We start from the raw sequence: 23,581 nt of genomic DNA, 5'->3' as shown, positions 1-23,581 counted from the left end.
CCTTGCTCTGCAAACAGAGGTGTTTTCCCTTTCTCAGAGCTCCCAGCCCTTGCCAGAGGCTTCCTCAGAGTAATTTCCAGGGTCAGAGTGTCTGGGTTTGGGATATGGGCACAGCACTGTTCCTGCATCACAGACAGGACAAAAAAGGCAAGAAAAGCAACAAATGAGAAGGGTGGTGAGCACTGGCATAGACTGACCATTGAACTGTGGCTGCCCCTGGATCCCTGGCAGTGTCCAAGGCCAGGTTGGACACAGGGGCTTGGAGCAACCTGGGATAGTGGAAGGTGTCCCTGCCCACGGCAGGGAGGTGGAACTGGATGGGCTTTGAGCTCCATTCCAACCCAAACTATTCGGGGATTCCATGGAAAACAAAGCCTGGCTATTCTGCCACAAAGGCGAGCAGGCATGAAAGTGTGCCCTCCAACCTTTTGGATCACTTCCCTTCTCCAGGGCAGGTGTTGTTTTGTATCCTGCTCCCTTCCACCTCCCCGCTCCTGCCCTAGCACAGGGAGAGCTCCTGGAATAGCTGCTGCTCCTGAGCCGCTTTATTTAGGATGCAAATCATTGGTATTCTGCAAGAGGAGCTCTCTGGTGGAGAGCTATCCTGCCAGACCTGTTCCAGCTGATTTCCTCACAGAGCTGAAGCCCTTCCCATAAAAACCTCCGGCTGCAAGCCAGGCTTTGCCCCTTTCTTTCTTTATCATTCCAGGCCCGTCCCCTTCCTCATTTGTCTCCTTTTATTTCCCTTCCCTCACATCTGCGTTGCTGCAGAGCGCTGTTAATAAGATTTATGGCTGAACATTCTCTGGCATCCAGGTAATTCCTTAGGCACTTGCTGGTCCGGTTTGAAAAGCAAACAACTCCCCCTCACCATTCCCCTTTCAGCTCTTTTACCTGGATTCCCTAAGACGAATCCCGGGAAAGGTAAATATTTGGTGCTGGCTCCAAAGCTTTAAGGCTCCCCTCTGGGTGGGGGGATCTGCGCAGGGTTGGGGTTGGGTTAGGGATGCCCTTTCCCATGCAGGGCAGGAGGGAGAAAGGGGAACACCGTGACTCTGCAGGAGACTGGGATCAGCAGACCAGAGTAATTCCGTGTGAAATGACCCCTGGAGGCCACTGCTCCAAACCCTTGTTCAGAGGTAGGGCCAGACAGATCCATCGCTGTGTCCAGCTGCTGTTTAACCACCTCCAGGGAGAAACTGGATTTGTAGGAAGATGCTGCTTCTCGAGGAGGTTTTCTTTAGCTCTGCACAAGCAGGAGGCATTGAGAGCTTGTCCAGGAGTAAATTAAAACTGAGACATCCTATGCCTGCAGCCAGGAAAGCAGAAAATGGGGAGAAATAGCTTCTCCAAGAGTAATTACGCAGCAAAGTGACTGAATGGGGGAGACAGCCGAGGTTAAATCCTTGCCATGGATCCTGTGGCAGCAGCACTGCCAGGAAAACCTTTATGGGCTTTCACACTGAACAACAAGCAAGGGAAATCTGTTTCATCTGCCCCAGTGACTGGGAAGTGGGAATTTGCAGATAACAGAGCAGGAATGTTTCAAAGGGTCGTGTTCATGGGAACACAGAATGGTTTGGGTTGGGAGGGACCTTAAAGCCCATCCCATTCCATCCCCTGATATGGGCAGGGACACCTTCCACTGTCCCAGGGTGCTCCAATCCCAGTGTTCGACCTGCTCTGGGACACTGCCAGGGATCCAGGGGCAGCCACAGCTTCTCTGGGCACCCTGTGCCAGGGCCTGCCCACCCTCCCAGGGAACAATTCCTTCCCAATATCCCATCCATCCCTGTCCCTTCATCCCTTCTCCACAGTCCCTCTCCAGCCCTCCTGTGGCGTTTTTCTGCAAATGGGCCACATTTTTTCACCAAACCAGATTACCCAGCTCCCCAAAGCGTGGTGATAACTCACAGGATCATGGTGGCAGGACAGAAACCTTTCCCTTAGCTCCAGATCTTCCTGGAAACTTCTCTGTGAAGCAACAGCAAAACCAGTGCTAAAATGTAAGCTGAGAAAGCACCCAAATCTCTCTCTAATCCATGGGCATACCCCAGGTCTGCCATGGGATGGGCAATTTATATCATCTGCCAACAAGAAGCTAATTGAAGGGGAACTCAGTTTTGTACCTTGCAGTTTCTTCTGCTGCTGGCTGCTGGGATATATATTTTTTAAGGTTGGCTATGCTTCCTAGAGGGTAAAGTCTTGTTCCCTGCCCTGCTGACCAGGGATTCCCAAGGACTCTCTCCTCCCTTTCTGTGGGTTGCAGACCTTGTGATATTTACAGGGCATCCTGGGGACACGGTTTGGTGCTTGCACTCGAGCTTAGAGGGCTCTTCCAACCTTAGTGATGGTTCTGTGATCTTGGAAAATCCTGCCAATTTTACGCTCTGCACCAACTGCCCCTTTGAAGGGCTTGCCCAGGGTGGACCAGCAGGGGATTATCCATCCCAGAATCTTCCTGCCAGGCCTGCAGGCGGGGATCAGAGGAGGCCAGCGGGAATGGCACGCTCCAGACAGCCCATCTGCAGTGCAGTGCAGTCAGGGAGTGACTCCACGGGCAGATTTCCCTTTCATGGAGGGCACTCCCTTGGAACGAGCACTTGGCAGCAGATGAGTGAGGAACGAGATGGCTCTAATCCCATAATTTAATTAGAGCTGTGTAGAACTGCCTAACCAAAAGCCCATTTCCTGAGCAGGCTGCAGTGCTGGGTGCCTGGACCCTCCTGCCCCTGCTCTTCCACACTGCAGTGCTTTCCCACCTCTGCCCTGTCTCCTGCTTTCCCTTCCCATGGGTTTTAGCCTGGGGCTGGGACTGCCCCCAGCTGTTCACCCCCACATTTATGAACACAGGAGCAACTGGAGTGGTCTGGTGAGGAGGGGAAGGGCAGGAGTTCAGGTTTTATCCCACAGAGGCAGGAGGTGGCAGTGGAAATCTAAGCTCCAGGTCTCCTTCCATGTGGGAGAAGTTCCAGGCCTCCTATTTTGCAACTGAGCAAAAAATGTTGGCCAGGACAAGACAAGGCTCTGCTGAAGGAGGATGCTGGGGGGTGTCAGATCCCATCTGCCCTGATCCCCTCTCACACCATCCCACGAGCAGGAATCTCCTTCAGGATCTGCCCAGCTGCTGGGGAGCACTGAACAGCCCTCCCTGATTATTCCATGGAGTAGTTCCCATTTAAACTGCAGAACAAGCTGGGATGGCATGGCCTGGGCATCACTTTGGAGCACAGTCAGACCTTCTTCCACCTGGCCTCAGTGCCCAGCTTCCCCCTCATGGCCTGTGCATGTCCTTGAGGGTGGGGAAAAGGTTGCCCAGCGAAGCTGGCCCATCCCTGGAAGTGTCCAAGGCCAAGTTGGAAGGAGCTTGGAGGAACCTGCTCTGGTGGAAGGTGTCCCTGCTCATGGAAGGGGGTGGAACATGATGAGCTTTAAGGTCCTTTCCAACCCAATCTGTGATGGAGAAAATCTGGGAATGAGAGACCAGCAGCCTGAGGGAGCATTTGGTAAAGGCAGGAATGCATAAACCCATCCCTCCAAGAGGAGAGCAGCCTGCTGACACCTCCTCCCTGTCTCAGGAAAAAGCTCATCCTGACCCAAAATCCACATGGGATCAGGTCAGCGGGAGGTTTTGGGCTTGGTCCTGCCCCACACATTCCTGGGCCATGGCTCCCAGCAGCCTCCTGGGGGCTCAGCCAGACACAAAGCCCCCCTGGTGCAAACAAATTCCTGCACAGCAGCAAAATCCCAGCAGCAAAATGCCTGATTAACAATCACTGGCTCCTCGCCACCCATCCACCAGGCCCAAGCTTGCAGCAGTAATTGCTGCCCCATTATATTTTCCGGATGCTCCAAGGTGAAAGGAAGCTTTGTCCCAGAGCCCCGGGAGAGCCAGGGATGCCTCAAGCTGGCAAGCAGCAACTCCTGCACCAAGTCCTGATGCTGGGGCAAAGGCAGGGCTGGCCATCCCATTCTGCTCCTCACGGCCACTGTCCCTGGTGATGCCCCGGAGACACCCTCTGGAAATGCATCCGGGGGATAACATTATCCCAGGAGATGCCACCATCCCAGTCCTGCAGAAATAACATTATCCCAGTGCCACAGAAATGCCCCCAGGAGATGCCACCATCCCAGTCCTGCAGAAACACTCCAGCAAATGTCACTATCTCATTTCTGAGGACAGAAATGCCCCCAGGAGATGTCACCCCACCTCAGTGACACCAACCAGCGCAGCTGCAATCGCCCTCCCCTGGCATGGGAAGAGCCCCAGCACAGCAGCCATGGCTCGGGGGCCAGGCTGCTGCAGGTCCCAGCTGGTTGTCACCCCAGCTCTAGGGAAGGTCCTCTGCAGGCAGCTTCTGAACAGAAGACGAAGGAAATCCCCAGCACTTGGGCATTTCCTACCTCTTCTTCTAAGCTGAAAGCTGCTGGAAAGCTGCACCAAGACCAAAGATTTTGCTGCTGGACTCCCAACCTTTTCCTGACGCTGTTGTGCAGGATGAGATCTGCGGCCCAGCCAGGAGGGAGCATTTCTTTGTGGCTCCTTGAGGAATCCCACACACACAGCACTGCCTGGATGTGGTTGAACAGGGATTCCCCTGCTGCAGAGCCCACCTTTCTCTCACCTGCAGCTGCAGGAGGGATCGGAGCCACTCCAGCCTTTGAGATCCTCAGAGGAAGCAGAACAGGCAGGAAAAGATGCTGGAGGCCGGAGGGAGTTGGGAAAACTTGGCTGTAAGAACTGCTCCTGGTTTGCAGACAAAGAAAGGAATGAAGTTTCCTGAATCCAGGGCCAGCTCCTTTGGCTCAGGTGTGGTGATGCTCTCGGGCTGTACATGAACCACTCTGTCCCCCACAGCCCAGCCCTGCCCCAGCCTGGAAAATCAGCACCAGGCACAGCCAGCCCTTGCTATTCCAGGGCAAAGCCTGCAAAAGAGCTGCTCTCATGCCATCTCCCTGAATTTCTGGGTCCTCCTGAAGGACCATTATCATTCATAGCACACTTCCCCAAAGGATTGCCTTCCTTCCTTTTCAAACTGTTGAGGCAAAGAGTAAATCATGGTTTGCTGCTAACCCAGGCAGGAGGAAATTGCTCTTATTTAGGCAAAGCTTTGAACCTTGGTGAATTCCATGGCCTGATCTGGGAAGCAAAGCAAGCCTGGCCAGTGCAGCTGAAGGAAACCACCTGAGTATGTTTTGATCCCACTGCTGGTTCCCAGGGGACTCCTGAGTGAGGAGAGACTCTAAGGGTGGCCAGCTGTTCCAGCCAAACCTGGAGCTCAGCCAGCTGCTCTGCAGAGCACCAGGCTCTTCCCACCACCTTCCTCTTGTGCAGAGAACTTGTGTGTGCAGCTACACCCAGCAGACGCAGAGCAGCTGCAACTTCCCAGCTCCAAAATCCCCCCAGTCTGCCCTGCAAGCCAAGTTTTGATCCCATAAAATCATAGAAAAATGTGGGTTGGAAAGGACCTTGAAGATCATCCAGTGCCACCCCTGCCACACCTTCCACTGTCCCAGGCTGCTCCAAGCCCCAATGTCCAACCTGGCCTTGGGCACTTCCAGGGATCCAGAGGCAGCCACAGCTGCTCTGGGCACCCTGTGCCAGGGCCTGCCCACCCTCCCAGGGAGCAATTCCTTCCCAATATCCCATCCAGCCCTGCCTTCTGGCAGTGGGAAGCCATTCCCTGTGTCCTGTCCCTCCATCCCTTGTCCCCAGTCCCTCTCCAGCTCTCCTGGAGCCCCTTTAGGCCCTGGAAGGAGCTCTGAGCTCTCCCTGGAGCCTTCTCTCCAGAAGAACATTCCCAGCTCTCCCAGCCTGGCTCCAGCAGGGGCTCCAACCCTTGGAGCTGTACTGTAGCTCCACATCCCTCTGCTTTGACCCCAGGGCTGGACACAGCTCTGCAGGTGGAGTCTCACCTGAGCAGGCCAGAGGGGTAGAATTCCCCCCTTCCCTGCTTCCCACGCTGTGGGATCAGGGAAAACCCCAGCACAGGGGGATTTTCTGGGCTGCAAATGCTCATGGCTGGGTCCTGCTGAGCTTCTCAACAAGTCTTTCACCTCAGGGCTGCTCTCCATCCATTCCCCACCCAGCCTGTATTTCTGCTTCTCACTGAGCCACGCAGCACCAGGCTGTAAATTCCTTCTTCCTGCCATGAAACAAGCAGCAGGAGTGAGGGATGCAGGATTCCCAGCCAAATCCCCTGCATTCTGTCCCTTCTTCCCACTCAGAGTGCCAGCCAGGTGGAGAAGCACGGGGCTACCAGCCTGGTGGTGCTGGGATGTCCCTTTCCTGGAGACATCTCAATGTGGAGCATTCCTCTCTCCAGGGAATGCCAGGTGAGGAGGGAGTTCAGGAGATGTTACAGCACCAGCTGGGGAAAGAGAAAATGAAATTTATTACCCTGCTGTGCTTCAGGCTTTGGATGAATCACAAGTGACTCAGCTGCTTTGGAACCGAGGGCACTTGGGGCTCTGAACAGCTGAGGTGACTTTGGCACTTTGTGGCCCCTGGTGGCAACAGGGGTGGGAATTCAGGTTCATTTCCTAAGGGAAGAAATCCCTCCAGGACCCTGCAGCAGCCCTGAGATGGACTTGAGCTCAATGGCCATTCCAGCATCCATTCCTGGGAAAGGCAATCCTGGTGCCTTTGGAGCCTGCAGCACCTAATTATAAGGGAAGCTGAGGAGAAAGAGTGGGAAAAAAACCCACCAGGAAAACAAAGGACATTTCTGAGCAATGATTGGTTTACCACAACTGCATTGCCATCCAGCCTCCAAAAATTCTGGAACAATCCCACTCCTGTGTCATCTTGTGTAGCTTCTGGAGCTAAACAGCTGCTTTTGGGAGGGATACTGCACTATGCTGCTCCAGCAGGAAACCAAAACAGTGGCTTTATCCTGTCCTTTCCTGCAGGAGGGACAGTCCAGTTGTTTCTGGCAGCAAGGAGGAGGTTTTTACACACATCTGCACAGCTCTTCCAGGCTCAGGGAGCAGCCAAACCCACGGGCTGGAAACTCACAATCCTCTGGGATGCATTGAAAAGGTAAAATGGGAGATCCAAGGAGGGCAAGGAGGGGGAGATGCAGCTATGGATGGACTAGAAAAACATGGAGAAGAGGAGGAAAAGGGAGGTAGTGAAGGGAGCATGTCAGCACCAGTGATGTGGTAATTGGCCTGTCTTTCCCAATGGAAAGGTGTTTCCATCAGGAGCGTTTCCTTCTGGCATCAATCAGGGACAGCACAAAGCATCCATCCAGCGCTCCCAGCACAAGATGGGCCACCGAGGAGGGTGCTTGGGGAACTGAGCCCCAGCGTCCCTGCCCTGCCAGAGCTTTCCTGCAGGAAGCTTTGTACCCCTGAGGGAGGGGACGAGGGCAGGCAGCCAGCCCACCTCGCCAGCTGCCAGAGGGACAAACAACAATCCTGTCTGAACAAGAAACATCCGAGGCTTTCCAAGCTTGCCTGCAAGATGTGGGAGGGCGTGCAGGGATATTACCACATTCCAGGCTGCAGCAGCCATGGCTAAACCTGATATCCATCTTCTTCCTTCCCCAGGTCTGACCTCAGGAGAGGCAGTGGCTGTGCCTGGTCACTCAGGATGACTGAAGCAAGGTTTGATCCAGCTTCTCCCAGCCCGGGATTGTACACACACCATGCTCTTTCTCCAAGGAAAAGCCTGGAGAGGTTGGATTTTGCCAGCTCCTCTTTCTCCAAATCAAGGGCAGTGACGCCCATGTGAAAAATCACCTTGTTTTATAGCTGTACAGACAGGTTGATGTTTTTATTCAGAGTGTGGCCATCCCATGCCAGGAAAGTTACACCACAGGGCTTCTAAAAGAGACTGGGAAGACGAAATTGCATCAACATTTAATGGGATAGAGAGGGACAGGGATAGGCCTAAATTAGGTGCAAGAAAAGAGAACCCTTGATTTTTTAATGTTCCTCTCATGCTAAAATTCCCTTTATTAAATTACGATTCCCTTTATTAAATTAAATTCCGTTTAAATTCTCCTTTAGCCCTGAAAATGCTGTTTTTATGGGGTAACACAAGAAAGTCGTTTCCTGCAGCTACAGGATGCTCAGAAGATGGGAAAGGTTTTTTTGAGCATTGGGTTTTCACAGGTCCCACCTTCACAAGTCACATCCTAAATACAAACCAGCCAAGACTGGGGAGTGCTGGGCTGTTGGGTGACCTCCAGCACCATTGGGCTGGGCTGATCCCTGTGGGGAAAGCACTAAGGGAGAAAAAGAGCCTGGGCAGTGTGCAAGCAAATTCCCACTCCAGAGCCTGCTTGGGAAAAGGAACTCGAGGAGAGCTTACGTCAGAGTGGGCAAGAAGTGTCTCCATGTGTGACCAAATAAGAGCTCCTGGCTTGTGACAGGAGGCCAAGTGACTCAGTTGTGGTGGGTGGGGGACACGAGAGAAGGGGATGTGGTCAGGGAGCAGGGCATGAGTCACCAAGGAAGGGCATCTGCTGATAACAGCTGGATAAACTGGCGGCAGAGACAGCAGGTCTGCTCAGGAGAACATCCGAGCTGGAAGCCAAAAGCTGGAGACAGCAATCCCGACAGGCAGAGAGCTGTGAGAGCCTGGCACGGGCTTTTCCTGCTTGGCAGCTCAGCCAGGGCTCAGGATGAACATATCCCAACAGGTAACGCCATGGCCTCGTGTCTCCCATTCCGTGATCTTACCATTAATCTGGGTTTGGAGGCAGCCTCGTTCCTTGTTGCGTTGTTGTGTTCCTTGTTCCCTGTTGTATTCCTGCAACCTCACGTCATCACGAGGGACAGACAATTCCCTCCCATCCCACAAGGCACCAGCCCTGCAGACTCCTCTTCGCAGCTGTTCCCTACAGGAATGCTCTTGGGCAAGAGGCAGGAGCACAGCTGAGCCATGGGACAGCACAAACCAGCTTGCACTCTGCCTCCTCTCCTCCATCACTCTGAAAACCTCAGCTTGGAGCAGTCAGAGATCCCTCTGAAGAAAATGAGGGAAAAGGAAAGGCATAAAGGAACCATCTTCACCTAGTGGGAACACAGAGGGTGCAACCTACAACCCCAAGAATGCCCCGGCATCGATCCTGCAGCAGGTGAGGAACCTCAGGCAGGAATATGTGCGTCCACCGAGGATGAGAATTCACTGCCAAGTCCCTGGGACATTGTGGTGCCTTGTGGTGCTGGGAGGAGGCCATGGAAAAGCACACACTGGGGGCAGGATTCCTGCTGGATCCTTTGCCACGCATTAGTCAGCACCGTGGAGAATACGTGCAGCCAGAGTGGGATCATGTCTCCAGCTCCTAATCCCTGCTCTCCACCGGTGTCCAGCTCCCACGGAGCTAAAATCCCGCTGCAAACCTCCCCTCCCCTCCCTGGGAGCTGACTAATGAGATGTGTCATGGTCACAAGGCTGCTCCTCTGCACCCACCACGGCTGTGGCACTTCCCCTTCAGCCGGGAAATGGAGAAGCAGTGTCCACATGGCACAGGAGCAGTGGGGGAAGAGGTGCCTGGCTGCAAACAGCAGCTGCATCCCTCTGTGTCCTGGGGGACTCATCCAGATGATCCTGGTGCTGTCCCACGGCTCTGCCACCTGCTGGACCCATCGCTGAGAGGGCACCTGATTAAACAAGGGATGTGCTCTCTGTTGCTCACAGAGAGGGATCCTCATGGGTGTGGATGAAGATGAGGCCATGGAGACCATCTTTGGCACAGGAATTGGAGGGAAACCAAAACTCCTGAGCATGGGGAAGCCACAAACCACCCAGCTCGGCCAGCAATGCACAGGGACATCTGTCAGCTTCCCTGCAGGGAAATCTTATCTCCCCATGATCCCGTGGCAAGGACAAAGATATCCATTGCCAGGAGATGGGCTTTAAAAAAAAGCACAGTCTTGGAAGAGCTCAGGAAACTCAGCTTTCCCCTAATTCCTGTGCCTTGGCCTGCAGTCTGAGCACATCTGTGCAGCTGTGTCATCCCAAGCACAGAACCCAGACACTTCCATTGCCAGGAGGTTTCTTCCTACTCTCCTGTGTCAGGACCTGAAGGGATAAACATGAGGCCTCCTAAACCTCATGACCTGACACTTTATCCATCCAGGGCAGATTGCAACTCATGGGGGTTTTTTCCATGCCTTGCCTTAAACAGGGGAATAATCTGTGTTTTGGAGCAGTGCATCCTTTAGCTGTGTATCCTGAAGTACAGCAATCCCCCATTTGCTTCCAGAAGTTGCTAGTAAACTCTTTCCTAAGGGGAAAAAAAAGCCTCCTTGCTGCTTTTGCCTCTCCTAGTGCCCGAAGTTCTCTACCTGGATGTGTCCATTGGCACCACAGGCCCAGCTACATCCTGATCCTCCCATCTCAGACTGAATCATGGAATCACAGCGTGGTCTGGGTTGGAAGGAACCGTAAAAATCACCCAGTTCCACTCCCTGCCATGGGCAGGGGCACCTTCCACTATCCCAAATTGCTCCAAGCCCTGTCCAGCCTTGCCTTGGACACTGCCATGGATCCAGGGGCAGCCACAACAATCTGGGCAAAGGAGGCTCAGCTACTCTGGGAAGAATAATCCCATTAAACACTACACACCCGGAGTGAATTACTTTATGTCAAGCCTGCATTTGCCAACGTGTGCTGTAAATAAATATTTGATTGAGGTAATAACTCTGGTGCAAAAAAAAAAAAAAAAAAAAGAAAGAGATTTACATTATCACCTTTGAGCTGAACACAAAATCTGGTGGCTGTATGTTGCAAAAATTAGGCCCTCCCTCCAATCACTCGGAAGCAACAGGAATCACAACTACACTTTGTGGGAAAGCCCGCGGGGCAGAGGGAATTGCCAGGCACTGCTGAGACTGCACTTCTCACCCCAAAGGCAAAGGGTGAACTGTTCTGATCCTAAACCTCCCGCGGAGAGCAGTCCCACCAGTGCAGGGACACTCCAGCATTACTCCTGGCACTGGGAGTGCTGAATCACATGAATTAATTACTCAGCATTACCCCAACCCCACAAAAACCAGTAGGATCATTTCCTTGCCTAGACAGCCTTCATGGTGCTCCTGTGTGGCAGGCTGGAAAGGGAGCAAACAGGGAGATGGCAGGTTTGGAGAGGAGGAGTGGGAGCCAGCTGAGATGCTTGGAGGAGATGTCCGTGCAGGCAGACAAGTGCGGGCACAGATGTCAGTCAGTCAGCAAAGTGAAAGCAGCAGGGTGCAATCACCTCCTCCTTGGCAGCCTCCAGCCTGCTCCAGGCGTGCCCTCACACCAGGGCAGCTGTTTTCCTGGCTGGGAATGGCGGCGCTCCTGTAGCATCACTGATGGGCTGATGGATTCCTGCTCCACGCCCAGCCCACCTTCCCATCCTGTGGCATCCTCTGCAAACCGTACCCACAATGAGCTTCCTAATTCCACCATCCCGCTGTTTGGCATCCCTCTGTGCTCCCCCACACCTCTTTCACTGGCAGCTTGCTCTCCCTGAGCAAGCTCTGACCAAAGCCTCGGAGGGAGGCAGCAAAACTTCCCTCTCTGCTAAATCCATCTCCCAGGGCTGCACTAGCGACATCCTCCTGTGCCTACAGCCATTCCTGCAATCAGTTTCTACCCCTCTTCCTCTTCCTGTGGCAATTCACACGGATGAGAGCCCTGCAAATGGGCCAAGTTTTATTAATAGGGATTAAAGAGATGTTGTTAACAGATGAAAGAGGCAAACACGCTACCTGCATTACATCATCTCACACTGCTTCTCCTCACGGGCCCCAAGGTGGCTCCATCCTCCCTGTGGGACATCCAGCTCCTCTCCCCCACTGTCTCAGCTGCAGAAGTGATCCATGTGCTCCTCCATGTGAGCCCAGCTGATTAGGAAAGATATTAATGAAGTCAGCTCCATTAATGCAATCTGTTCCAAACTGAATCCCCGAGTGCTTCTGCTCACCTCTGAACACATCCTGTTGTTCATCCTGTTTCCAACCCACCCGAAATTTCTACAGCAATCCTCAGGTTGGCTGCCTCCATTGGAAAGGAAAATAAAATCCCTTATCAATTAAAGTAATTTTGGCTCCATCTATTCAAGCTTGTGATATCAGTTAGATGTTTATTGAGCTTTTCACTTGCTTATAACTCACCTTGACTAAAATCAAGTCTAATTCTGTCTAAGGAGGAGGTGAGAGTAGCCAAAGCCAGGGGGTAGAGGCTCAAACTGGAGATCAGTCCGTGGCTTATGCTATGGGTGGCAGCACCTCTGTGTAGGAGTCAGAGATGCTGCTGCATTTGGGCAAAAAATTCCCCATTAATGAGCTTTTTGCTTTTTAAAGATGAGCATGAAGCTGGGTCTATAAATGGAAAATAAATTAATGAGCCCCATTCAGGCACAAGTGCCTGAAGATGTGTTTTTGTGTGAAGACCATCTCTGGCAGAGCCAGCATCACCCCTTCCAAATGAGAACAGGTCCAAAACTCAGCTAAAAGTCAAACCAAATCTCCTTCATGCTGGCAGGGACAAGCAATAGCATGGATTGCTGTTCCCAAGAGAAAATTAGCCCTGTCCTGCAAAGAAAGGAGAACCATGTATTTCAGGGAGCAAAAACTAGAATCCTGACTGGTTGGAAGTGATCAGCACTGCTGATCCATGTCCAAGAACGTGTGGATGTGGCACTTGGGGACACGGTTCAGTAGTGGGTTTGGCAGCACTGGGTTGGACTTGGAGGGCTTTTCCAACTTTAAGAATTCCATGATTCCCACAGATCAATAATTCCTGGCCCCAAACCCTCCAACACTAAAGGGTGACATCGAATAGGGGTGGATTTAACCACAGGTGCATCGACTAAAGCCCACAGGCATGGCTTCAAAAGCTGCCAGGGACAAATCCGTGTGAGCCCATGGGGCCACTGCAGCCATCCCTTAGAAAAGGGCAGGGATAAGAGCGTGCCTGGACAGTGCAGGACGGGGGGTTTCACTCGAGAGCAAGCAGATGCAAGGTGTCCTGAGAGAGAATTTCCCAGGAATGCATTGCAGGACATGGATGCTGCCACACGACTGCCACCCCAACAGCATCTCAGAGGGGTCACAGCCAGCTCCTTCCTCAGGCACTGCTTCCTGCCCACTCCCAGCTCTCAGCAGGAATCCCTGCTGGATGCAGAGGTGCTAACTCAGCACCTGGGAGGCAAAAGAGACCTGAGGATGATGCCTTGGGTTTTAGCTTTTATGTTTTTCCAGAATCTCTGCTGCTTAGTGTGTAACTCTGAAACTTCATATTAGGTGTTGGTAATGTCTCTTCACAGGGCAGTTAGACAAAAACAATCCCTTCCTAGCTAGAGAATCAAGGACAACCAGTACCCAAAAAGCAGAAACAACTGCGAGGGAAAGGGGGCAAGCCAGGGTGCTGAGACTTCGTAGTCTGGGGCTATGGTTGGATAATTGACCCCAGAATGTAGATGAAGATGAACCAAAACTTACAAAAGTGTAAAGACTGGTGACTGGGATCCATCTTGGATTTGATTTGGGTGTAGCCCCAGCCAGGCTCTTGCACTGCCCAAAGTTTATCCTTCCAATAAATTCCTATTTTATTCCTTTTACTCTGCCTAGTCTCTGTTCCAGGTCAGCCTCTCCAGACAGCAGTTCTGGTGACCCCTATGGGACCTCAAGGCATCTGGAAAAACCCCTGGACTGGAGGAACACCCAACTCCTGCCCCCCTACTCCCACTGGCATTGTGGAGGGGGGGAGGAGGGGCACAAGGTATCAGAGCCCAAGAACCACCGGGACTGGTACTGGATAAAAGTGGTATTTCCAGGCAACAAGGACCCTTTGGAAATGCCCTCAGCGCTCTGCAGGAGCTCCCTGGGGCCCCCCAGGCGCCGCAGACGAGGAGCAGGAGCACTCCGTGCCTCGCACATCCCACGGACACGCAGCGCATCCCCCGGCTGTGATTCACTCTCACTCCCCAGCCTGCCGAGATGAGAGCGCTTGGGTGCCTTCCAAGCTCTGCCTATCTGTGCCTCGGCATCAGACCAGACTGGAAATAATTTCTGGAGACGGGGAAGGAGCGCTCCAGGCAAAATTTTGGTGCGTTAAATGTCTGGTGAAAGCCCCGTGAGAGACAGAAGCCAAATCAATTAGAAGTTGAGGCCTGATGCCCTTCTTTAGCTTTATGGGAATTTCCACCGACCTGCACTAGGAAAACTGTCTTCTTAGGAGGTGATACAAGAGTCAGGATGGAGGAGAGAACTCCCAAATATTTGAGGTGCCTCAGAGAGGAAGTAGCTTGTCCTACTTTGTTTGATGGTTTTAAAGATGAACAGATATCACTGCACCCTAAGGTAATGCCCAGACCAGGAGACACCATCCCATGAAGATAAGACCCAGGAGGGCAATTCCAGAAGCACAATGCCAACCTTGGCAGCCTTTCCCTGGGGTTTCATCCAGAGGCCATTTGAGTTCAGGACACAGACACTGCAGAGGTGACGTCTTACAAAGCACCCATCTCGTTTGGCATGGGCTTCTGGAGGTGTTGAAACACTCAGGCTCTCCCTGATCCCTTGCAGCCTACAATTCCAGAATCCACAGGCTCAACATCTTTGACTGCCAAGGGCCAGCATCCGAAAAGTTTGACCCAACTTTCCCTATCTATCTCCATGAAAATAGCCTCCCAAAAGTGCCTGGGATTAATCCAGGGATCTCGACCATCTGCCAGCTGCAGCTCTGGAAGCAGGTGAGGGTTGCAGTGAGTTTGCTGCCAGCACTTTGCTGGTTCCCACTTGGCTCTGCAGCTTCAGGAGGCTGGACATGTTCCCCCTGCTGTGATGGGAATGCTGAACAAGAGAAATGCAGTGTCTCACCCCAAGCGCAGCATGGAGGGCACTGTGTGATCCCCTCTCTCTGCAAGAGCTGGGAACTGTGGGATCTGCTCCCTGCAAGTGCATGGCAAAGGGACAGGTGACAGCAGAGAGGATGCAGCCACCACGTTCTGTGTTTTCACGTGGCAGCCAGGAGAAAATTCAGCCTTGGTTGCCCGTCTGGAGAGCTCCTTTGGCTGAAGATTGGGCTGGCATGAAACTCCAGCTTAGGACTGCAGGAGCCTGAGGGATCGTGGAATTCCAGTAGGGTTTGAGCTGGGAAGGACCTTAAAGCCCATCTCATTGCCCTGCTTGCCATGGACAGGGACACCTTCCACTTGGCCAGGCTGCTCAGAGCTGGTGGTGGTGGCTACAAGAAATACCTGTGGATTAGCCCCAAGCTGTTCTCCTTGGGAATCAGTGGGACTCCAGCAGCCAGGGAGCTGGGAAAGATGTCTGTGACCTGTGCTCCTGCCACCAGCACCCACCACCTCTCAGAAAGCAGTTCTGACCTCCCAGGAGCCACATTTTATCCCCATTTCCAGAAGAGTGGTTGCTACAGCAACAGAAATGGTTTGCATTTTTAAATGCTTCCTCAAGGACATCCATTAAGGAGGCTGATGATCAGGAGAGCAGAGGGATGGCCCCAGCCCTGGATGAGCAGGTCTGGAGCAAGCCCAGGTGTCCATCCATGCAATATGTAATGCATGGATATTCTGGAGTTTCAAGAGCCTCCTCTTCACACTCCCCCTGCAGAGAAGCTTGCATGTACATCGTGGAAGAGAATATCCAGGCAGGAAAACTGTTACTGGCAGCTTGACACAAACAGGGAAAAACAGCCACAGCCTCACAGAAAAATAAAAAGGAGGTGGGGGAAAAGAAGAAGGTCTTTTTCTCCAGAAGGTACTAAAATTGACTCCACTGTTCTGGTTTAAATGGACAAGGACGTTCAGGCAGCCCTCGCCAAGTTTCCTTCCCGAAAAAGACTTACAGAGAAAGTCCTCTAAGGGATAATTAACTGGCTGACAGACAGGAAACGAGGATAAAAATAAGTGGAATATTTCCGCCAGGGAAGGAGATTATCTGCGGGATCTCTTCCCATGATTGCAGATCACAGAGCTACTCCCAGCCAGCCACTGCAGCATGGGTTTGGATGCCACCAGCTCCCAGGTCATGCAATCATCACAGAATGTTTGGGTTGGAAGGGACCTTCAAGCCCATCCAGTTCCACCCCCTGATGCCTTCCACTACCCCAGGTTGCTCCAACCTCCAAGTTGGAGCATCCCCTCATTTTTTAAATACATTACTTACGGGACACTATGATGAACAGGGGGGGACAGAAAAAAGCAGCAACCAACAGGTTTAAACCCAACATTTATGCTGCTAATTGTTTTTAAATCCCCACAGTGTCCTGAACGTGTTTTGCTTGGGTGAGAATCCCTTCAATACCCATGGGATGAATGCAAATGGTGCAGATTCTGCACACAAACTCCAGCTGGAACGCACGGCCTGCATCACACCTGCCTGCCTCTCTCTGGTGTTCACGGATGCCTCCCACCCTGGCAGCTTTGGAATTTTCTCCTGGCTCTCAAACCAAGCTGAGCTGGCACACAGAGTGTCTTGGAAACCACACACTGCATACGTGGACTGTATGGTCTCGGTGGCTTTCCGTGCCACTGGCTGAGCCAGTGGTGGCTACAATAATTACAGGGGAGCATGTGAACCTCAGGGGAGGCAGAGGGAAGAGACAGACTCGGTGGCAGAGGAGCTCCATGTTGTGGAAATGAATAATGCAGAGGGAGAGCTGGGTGTGGAGATGGTGCATGGGAAAACGTGCACAGGTGCCAGCCCTGGCTGGACAGTCACAGCAGTGCACAGGCACCTGGCAGGGGACACTGGTGGCAGTGAAGCCATGGCCAGGCGACAGGACAGCTGGGCATGCAGCAGGAAAAGCACAGCTCAGGCACCAGCATTTGCTTGAAGGGAGAACAAGTGTGACATAGGAAGGACATGGAGAGAGTCCAGAGGGAGCCACGGAGCTGCTCCAAGGGTTGGAGCCCCTCTGCTCTGGAGCCAGGCTGGCAGAGCTGGGGGTGCTCGTCTGGAGAGGAGAAGGCTCCAGGGAGAGCTCAAAGCCCTTTCCAGGGCCTAAAGGGGCTGCAGGAGAGCTGGAGAGGGACTGGGGACAAGGGATGGAGGGACAACACACAGGGAATGGCTCCCACTGCCAGAGGGCAGGGATGGATGGGATATTGGGAAGGAATTGTTCCCTGGGAGGGTGGGCAGGCCCTGGCACAGGGTGCCCAGAGAAGCTGTGGCTGCCCCTGGATCCCTGGAAGTGTCCAAGGCCAGGCTGGACATTGGGGCTTGGAGCAGCCTGGGACAGTGGAAGGTGTCCCTGCCCATGGCAGGGGGTGGGATGGGATGGGCTTTAAGGTCCCTTCCAACCCAAACCTTTCTAGGGTTCTGTGATCTCCAAGCCTGACTATGAAAGAGACCATGGTGGCAGCTGTGGTTTGGAGTTTTGATCCTGCCAGCCATGTGCACTGAAGTATTGGGAATGTCCCCAAACACTGATGGCTTGCTGGAGATGTTTTAATTGCTCCCAGTTGTTTGTTTCCTTCTGTTTTCTAGGTTTCCATGGTTTGAAAGCTTCCTTGTTGACCAGCAGCCCTGGTGGCAAACCTTTTTTTTTTTTTAAAAAGACCCTTTTGAAAGGGCTAAAGCAGATATTCTCTGAACTGATGTAATTTCAGAGCTGAGATTTAAAACCCAAGCAAACAGACAATGAGCTCTTGCTACAGACCAGGAGCTGTGGGGTTTACTCCTGGAACAGGCCTGGGTATGGGGGAGAAGAAATCTTCTACCAGTGAAATCTCGGGTGCTACAAGTAAGCAAATTCCACCCTCCAGCCCCCAGAGATCCTCCAGCCTCCCAAACACACGTGTTTCTTGCTGCCCTGCTGCAAAGCTCCACATCTTCCCTCCTCCCACCCACCGGCTGTCTCTGCTGCAGCTCCCAGCCTTTCCCCAGGGCCTGCTCAGCAAAGGATGCTCTTCCCCAAAAGAGCTCCCCACAAACACTCTCCTCTCTGCTGAGGAATGCTCTGACACCAGAGCTGCTGTTTTCCCAAACTCTTGGGATCACTAAAGTTGGAAAAGCCCTCTAAGATCACCAAGTCCAGCCTTGCACTGCCAAGCCCATGACTAAACCTTGCTACCCAGGCTCTGATTTTTGCCCATTTTTTGCCTTTCATTCTCCATCTGCAAAGAGAGAAGCACTGAAGCAGAAATTTTGCCAGCAGGTCAGTTTTCTGCCTGTGTTGGTAGCCCCACACCAGAGATGTTAGTGGAGGTGAAAGGGTTAAGGCAGGCTGGGGACAAAAGCAATGGCTTTACTAAATGAAGCAGAAAATCCTACTGTTTTCTTTCCTGCCCTTGCTGGAAAATATTTGCCAACTCTCCTCCCGACTTTTATCAAAAGCCCTGCAGGAAATCCAACTGTTCAAATCTGCTTTTCTGGTTCCAATGGTTTCCAACAGGTCAAAGCACTTTGGCCAGCAGCAACCTCCTCTTCTCCCTCCCTTCCTCCCTCCCTCCACACCTGGCATGGCAGGGCTTTAACACCCATCACTCATAACCACTTTTTCCTCCCCCTACCTGACCCACCTCAGGTTTTCCACCCTCGAGGGTGGCCGAGGCAGAGCAAACAACAAGAGAATATACATGAGGGATTCCTGCATTCCCCGTGGCTGGTTTTCCCCCCTAAATTGCCAACTCCTGCGGCCACCAAGTTTTCCCAGCGTTTCCAGGAGAAATGGAAAGCTCATTCTCAAGGAAAAGCAGTGGGATGCCTCGCTCCCTGTGTGCTTCTTCCTCTGCAAAAGGAGCCATATGGCAGCACTTAACTGCACTCACTGTGCTGGAATGACTTGGCCTTCTGGCTCTCTCCTCCAAGGCTGCCCAACTGTGCAATTGCCACCAAGCTGCCACCTGCTGTCCCCCTCCCCGGGCTCCAAACTTCTGCAGGCAGCATGGGAGGGCTGCAGTTCATTCCCAGTCTCGGATTTAGAGTGGTCTAGCACAGCACCATGGTGTAAGGCAGGTGTGTTGCTCCTGCTTCCCTGCAGGGCACAGCTCACCCATGCTCTGTAAATCAGCATTTAGCTTAGGAGGCCAACTCCTCCTCCTCCTCCTTTTCAGACCACATCATGTGAATTCTTGTTGCCTCCTTTGGGTCAGGAGGCTTGAGAATGATTTTTGCCCTGTGTGGCATCTACCCTCTCCAAAATGATCGAAATCCCGGGCAGAAAAAAACAAAAGGAAAACCCAGCAAACCTGATAATGAGTTTAGGGTGATGCCTTGGGTTTTAGCTTTTATATTTTTCAGAATCTCTGCTGCTTGGTGTGTAACTCTGAAACTTCATATTAGGTGTTGGTAATGTCTCTTCACAGGGCAGTTAGACAAAAACAATCCCTTCCTAGCTAGAGAATCAAGGACAACCAGTACCCAAAAAGCAGGAACAACTGCGAGGGAAAGGGGGCAAGCCAGGGTGCTGAGACTTCGTAGTCTGGGGCTATGGTTGGATAATTGACCCCAGAATGTAGATGAAGATGAACCAAAACTTACAAAAGTGTAAAGACTGGTGACTGGGATGCATCTTGGATTTGATTTGGGTGTAGCCCCAGCCAGGCTCTTGCACTGCCCAAAGTTTATCCTTTCAATAAATACCTATTTTATTCCTTTTGCTCTGCCTAGTCTCTGTTCCAGGTCAGCCTTTCCAGGCAACAATGGGACCATCAACATCTGGCAGTTCTGTGCCACGTTGTGTCACACCTGGTCCCATGTTCCGGCTCAAACCATGGGATGGACACCGTGCTCTCCTCTGCACCAGGAGCACATCAGAGTGGCCACAGGGCTCCTGGGGAGCAGCTGATGAAGCAGAAGCTGCTCTTCTCCTATCGTTTGGCACCTCTCACAGTGGGATTCCTGGGGTGTCCTGTGCAGGATCAGGAATTGGAGTTGATGCTCCTTGTGGGTCCCTTCCAGTTGTGGATATTCTGTGATTCTGTTCCTGCCAGCAGAGCCGTGTGTAGAGCAGACAGATCCAACAGGGATGGTCACACACACCTCAGGAGATGGAAACAGCAGGAAAGGGGAGCCTGAAGTGCTCTGAAAATAAATTCAACCTCAGGAAACATTGTAAGAGAAGCCAGGCAGGTGTTAAATCACAACAGCAGGTATCTGCCTTAAGATCTTTTACACAAGAGTGTTAACGATAAAATCCAGGTTTCTGCTTCCCTATCGGAGAGAATAAATATTGGAGCCACTCACCGTTACAGCCCAAGCAGGGAGCAGGGTCTGGGTGGGCTGGCAGGGGAAAGCTAAGATTTTGCATGGGTAAGTTAAACAGCAAGGCTATTTCATATTAAAGAAAAAATCATGTTTGGTGTTAAACTGGATATAGTCAGAAGGGGAGGCTCGCTTCACTCCCAGAAGAGAAGATCCACAGTGGGTTTATGTGCAGCTTAAACAGATCACTTCACAAAATAATCCAGTTCCAGTGTCCTGGGGTACCTGGGATTACTGCAGTGGCTGTGCCAGGCTGGGGTTGTCTGTGCTCTGTGCCAGCTCTGCCTCAGTGGCTGACACATCCTCCTTCTTTTTGGAGAGCAGGATGCGACCTGGGGGGACCAGAAACGTGCACCAGGCAGCTCCAGCACAACCACCTCCCTTTTCCCTGGGCTCTGCTTGTCCAGCTGCATTATCAGAGCTCATCATTCCTGCCCCAAACTCGCAGAGTTTGTGGGCACATGGTCAGACCACCCAAAGGGAAAAGAGGAACCTCTCCCATGGGGACGAGAACCACTCTCCAGAGAAGTGGTGGCTTTGCAAAGCTCTGCAGGATCCCTGCCAAGCACAGGATCAGGGGCTGCTTCACAGACAATGCAAGGAGAGCACCCATTAATTGGGCTCGCTTTGCACAAAGTCTTATTTTTAGTGCTGCGAGCGGTGCCAGATTGGCAGCATTATAAATAGAAGACTCCTATTTATCCTACAGTCTCGGTAGCGCCGTGCTAAGTCAGTCTTACGACCTCAATAAATCCAGATTAGGTGCTCTCGAGGCTGTGTCACCGCAGAAATGACATCTCCTCTGTGCTCAGACACAGCTGGGGGGGCTGCTGCCCCTGCACCCCGGCCTGGTGCCCTCTGATGTGACCTGGTGTGACACAAGCTGTCATTCCAACAAGGCAGGGGATCCCACCTCCAGACCCCTCGGTCCCATCTGAAAGGTGATTACATACCTTGCATTTTGGGGGCTCGAGGGTTTGCCTCCCAGCACAGGGAGCATCACACTCTACACGCTGTCCCTGAGTGATGGCCAGATGCTGTTCTGGGCAGGGCTCGGTCAGCTGAGGAAATCGTGGTGTCCTCGGCCACATCAGCTGCCACCCACGATGGCAAAAACAGCAGGGCTGGGAGCGAGAGCAGCCTGCTGTTCTGGAAAGGTGGGGGAAAAAAGGGGTACAGCAGGAAAAACAGTGTGGTTTGAATGAATAACTCATATGCTACACTAAGATGTTGCTTTTCTAGCAAGCTGACTGCCAATAACAAAACACCAAATCAGGAATGGTGGGGTTGGAAGGGACCTTAAAGATCATCTTATTCCACGAGCAGGAACACCTTCCACTATCCCAGGGTGCTCCAGGCTCCATCCATCCTGGCCCTGAACACTTCCAGGGATCCAGGGACAGCCACATCTTCTCTGGGCACCCTGTGCCAGGGCCTGCCCACCCTCCCAGGGAACAATTTCTTCCCAATATCCCATCCATCCCTGCCCTCTGGCAGTGGGAAGCCATTCCCTGTGTCCTGTCACTACAGGCCCTTGCCCCAAGTCCCTTTTCAGTTCTCTTGGAATCTCTTTAAGCACTGGAATGGGCTCTAGAATCTCCCTGGCCTCCTAATAATTCTTCCCCTCTTAAAAAAAAAAAAAACCCCATCCTCTCCAGTTCCCTTCTACTTGTTTTTTGTTTGGTTTTTTTTGTGTCAGAGAGTTGTTGCTTCGTTTAATCTGTGGCATTATGACAATTCCCAGCACGACAAGCATTTCCTAGTGGTCAAACACCTCCCTTTGAACTGGTTGGGCTGGTCCCAGGGACAGGGAGTGCTCCTCCTGCAAAGCCCAGCCTTTCAGGATGCCTGCTCCCAAAAATGCCACTTAATTCCTCATGCATCCACCTGAGCCCATGGCCTCCTCCAAACCCCAGGCGCGCTGCATGCCTGGAGACTGACTGGTCTTCCTCCTGGCTCTCAGCCAGGGAAGGGCAAGGGGAAAAGGCCTGGAAGGCTCCAGTTCCCCTGGAATTACCTGCATGGGAACCAGCCTGTCCAGCTGCTTGGGGCTCTGCTGGGAGCACATGCACTAGGACACGGAGAGTATCAAAGAGCAGAGGAATTCCAGCAGCTGGAGGTTTGTGATCCTTTCAACCTCTGGGAGATTTTTTCCCTTTTCCAGAGCTGGAAGCCTGCACCAGTACAAACTGTTTGGCTCATGTACAGCACTTTGGTCAGCTGCTTGGCTTGGGGTGAGAAGCCTGCCTGTGAGAGCTTGATTCTCCTCCTCACCTGACCTAGAACAGGATCTGGAAGGAGGGCAGAACCCACCTGAAAGGTGAAAAGGAGCAATCTTAGTAATTTCATAATATCATCAAATGGGTTGGGTTCAAAGGGACTTAAAGCTCATCTCATTCCACCCCCTGCCATCAAACACCTCCCATTGTCCCAGGCTGCTCCAAGCCTGTCCAACCGGGCCTGGGACACTTCCAGGGATCCAGGGGCAGCCACAGCTTCTCTGGGCACCCTGTGCCAGGGCCTCTCCACTCTCACAGGGAACAATTCCTGCCCAATATCCCGTGGGAGCCATTCCCCCTTCAAAGCCTGGATCTGGAATGGCTGCTGGAGAATCCAGAGGTTTGGGCTGCATTTTGTGGGCAGGGGAACGGAATTAGAATGCAAAGTGAGGCAGGTTGTAAAGGAGAAGGAAATTTTAAAATAAATAAATAAATAAATGAGATAAAAAATTAGATAAATCAAGGCAGGCCTTGCGAGTTATTTGCCAGGAACTGCTGTCTGGGTTTAGGGTCACAAACCTGAGCAGTAAAATCACCACAAGAGTCATCACAGAGCTGCCTGTGCTGCTAAACAGAGGCTTCAGCCAACTTGCCCGTGCTCAGGAGAGGCATTGCATCACTCACTCATGTGCCAGGATGGGATGAGGATCTGAGATGAGGATCTGGGATTGGGGTCTGGGATGAGGGTCTGGGATGAGGACCTGGGATGAGGGTCTGGGATGAGGACCTGGGATGAGGATCTGGGATTGGGGTCTGGGATGAGGGTCTGGGATGAGGACCTGGGATGAGGGTCTGGGATGAGGGTCTGGGATGAGGGTCTGGGATGAGGATCTGGGATGAGGGTCTGGGATGAGGGTCTGGGATGAGGGTCTGGGATGAGGATCTGGGATGAGGGTCTGGGATTGGGGTCTGGGATGAGGGTGTGGGATGAGGGTGTGGGATGAGAGTGTGGGATGAGGGTGTGGGATGAGGGTCTGGGATGAGGATCTGGGATGAGGACTGCTGGAAGGCACGTGGGTGCCGGAGCTCCCCAGTGGGCGATGATCCCATTTCCCAACAGCTCCAGAGGTTTCAGAGTGAGTTCCCTCTGCCTGAAATGAAAGCAGCAGCTTTCAGATGCTTTCAAAAAA

General features: G+C 52.5%; 1 long non-coding RNA gene across 2 annotated transcripts; it reads right to left on the bottom strand.

The window, feature by feature from the left end:
- Positions 1-7,561: 7,561 nt before the first annotated feature.
- On the bottom strand, positions 7,562-23,537 carry LOC148223080 (uncharacterized). Of its 2 annotated transcripts, XR_015804730.1 has the most exons (4): positions 22,190-23,537; positions 21,126-21,321; positions 19,450-19,992; positions 7,562-11,844 (listed from the first exon to the last, which is right to left on the bottom strand). It is a non-coding gene; the product is annotated as an uncharacterized LOC148223080 (long non-coding RNA). The 2 variants fall into 2 exon arrangements; XR_015804729.1 differs by lacking the exon at positions 7,562-11,844 and having other exon boundaries at positions 19,183-19,992.
- Positions 23,538-23,581: the final 44 nt, after the last annotated feature.

This window comes from Sturnus vulgaris, chromosome 7 (genome assembly GCF_052056855.1).
Source record: "Sturnus vulgaris isolate bStuVul1 chromosome 7, bStuVul1.hap1, whole genome shotgun sequence".
In the NCBI taxonomy this organism is placed as follows: Eukaryota; Metazoa; Chordata; class Aves; order Passeriformes; family Sturnidae; genus Sturnus; species Sturnus vulgaris.
Note: the sequence above shows the minus strand (reverse complement) of the source record. Positions and strands in the feature narration are given on the sequence as shown.